Here is a 2,512-nt window from a genome sequence, read left to right on the forward strand (position 1 = left end):
AGAAAGGAGTAAACTCATATTCTTACAACATTGTTTAAGTAAAATTAGCATCCTTTACATAGCATTATTCTATTTTGCCCTCTGAAGGCACCTCTGATGCTGTCATATGTACTTTTTTATGTTTTTTAATTTCATTTATTTTTTTATTTTCTTCTTTTTGAAACTATGTGGGACAAAAATAAAATTCAGATATTGCGGGACAAAGATAAAATTAAGATATATATGACTTTAATGAACACATAATTGAACTATTGCTGTCATAATTCAGTACTTCCACTCCTATCTTAGGAAAGAGGGCAATTCTCATTTTAAACTTTTTCCTCTGAATGCTGTTGTTGTTGTTGTGGTCTTCAGTCCTGAGACTGGTTTGATGCAGCTCTCCATGCTACTCTATCCTGTGCAAGCTTCTTCATCTACCAGTACTTGCTACAACCTACATCCTTCTGAATCTGCTTAGTGTATTCATCTCTTGGTCTCCCTCTACAATTTTTACCCTCCACACTGCCCTCCAATGCTAAATTTGTGATCCCTTGATGCCTCAAAACATGTCCTACCAACCGATCCCTTCTTCTAGTCAAGTTGTGCCACAAACTTCTCTTCTCCCCAATCCTATTCAATACCTCCTCATTAGTTACGTGATCTACCCACCTTATCTTCAGCATTCTTCTGTAGCACCACATTTCGAAAGCTTCTATTCTCTTCTTGTCCAAACTAGTTATCGTCCATGTTTCACTTCCATACATGGCTACACTCCATACAAATACTTTCAGAAACGACTTCCTGACACTTAAATCTATACTCGATGTTAACAAAGTCCTCTTCTTGAGAAACTCTTTCCTTGCCATTGCCAGTCTACATTTTATATCCTCTCTACTTTGACCATCATCGGTTATTTTACTCCCTAAATAGCAAAACTCCTTTACTACTTTAAGTGTCTCATTTCCTAATCTAATTCCCTCAGCATTACCCGACTTAATTTTACTACATTCCATTATCCTCATTTTGCTTTTGTTGATGTTCATCTTATATCCTCCTTTCAAGACACTGTCCATTCCGTTCAACTGCTCTTCCAAGTCCTTTGCTGTCTCTGACATAATTACAATGTCATCGGCGAACCTCAAAGTTTTTACTTCTTCTCCATGAATTTTAATACCTATTCCGAATTTTTCTTTTGTTTCCTTTACTGCTTGCTCAATATACAGATTGAATAACATCGGGGAGAGGCTACAACCCTGTCTTACTCCTTTCCCAACCACTGCTTCCCTTTCATGCCCCTCGACTCTTATAACTGCCATCTGGTTTCTGTACAAACTGTAAATAGCCTTTCGCTCCCTGTATTTTACCCCTGCCACCTTCAGAATTTGAAAGAGAGTATTCCAGTTAACATTGTCAAAAGCTTTCTCTAAGTCTACAAATGCTAGAAACGTAGGTTTGCCTTTTCTTAATCTTTCTTCTAAGATAAGTCGTAAGGTCAGTATTGCCTCACGTGTTCCAACATTTCTACGGAATCCAAACTGATCTTCCCCGAGGTCGGCTTCTACCAGTTTTTCCATTCGTCTGTAAAGAATTCGCGTTAGTATTTTGCAGCTGTGACTTATTAAACTGATAGTTCGGTAATTTTCACATCTGTCAGCACCTGCTTTCTTTGGGATTGGAATTATTATATTCTTCTTGAAGTCTGAGGGTATTTCGCCTGTCTCATACATCGTGCTCACCAGATGGTAGAGTTCTGTCATGACTGGCTCTCCCGAGGCCATCAGTAGTTCAAATGGAATGTTGTCTACTCCCGGGGCCTTGTTTCGACTCAGGTCTTTCAGTGCTCTGTCAAACTCTTCACGCAGTATCTTATCTCCCATTTCGTCTTCCTCTACATCCTCTTCCATTTCCATAATATTGTCCTCAAGTACATCGCCCTTGTATAAACCCTCTATATACTCCTTCCACCTTTCTGCCTTCCCTTCTTTGCTTAAAACTGGGTTGCCATCTGAGCTCTTGATATTCATACAAGTGGTTCTCTTCTCTCCAAAGGTCTCTTTAATTTTCCTGTAGGCAGTATCTATCTTACCCCTAGTGAGACAAGCCTCTACATCCTTACATTTGTCCTCTAGCCATCCCTGCTTAGCCATTTTGCACTTCCTGTCGATATCATTTTTGAGACGTTTGTATTCCTTTTTGTCTGCTTCATTTACTGCATTTTTATATTTTCTCCTTTCATCAATTAAATTCAATATTTCTTCTGTTACCCAAGGATTTCTATTAGCTCTCGTCTTTTTACCTACTTGATCCTCTGCTGCCTTCACTACTTCATCCCTCAGAGCTACCCATTCTTCTTCTACTGTATTTCTTTCCCCCATTCCTGTCAATTGTTCCCTTATGCTCTCCCTGAAACTCTCTACAACCTCTGGTTCTTTCAGTTTATCCAGGTCCCATCTCCTTAAATTCCCACCTTTTTGCAGTTTCTTCAGTTTCAATCTGCAGTTCATAACCAATAGATTGTGGTCAGAATCCACAT

This window comes from Schistocerca cancellata, chromosome 2 (assembly GCF_023864275.1).
Source record: "Schistocerca cancellata isolate TAMUIC-IGC-003103 chromosome 2, iqSchCanc2.1, whole genome shotgun sequence".
In the NCBI taxonomy this organism is placed as follows: Eukaryota; Metazoa; Arthropoda; class Insecta; order Orthoptera; family Acrididae; genus Schistocerca; species Schistocerca cancellata.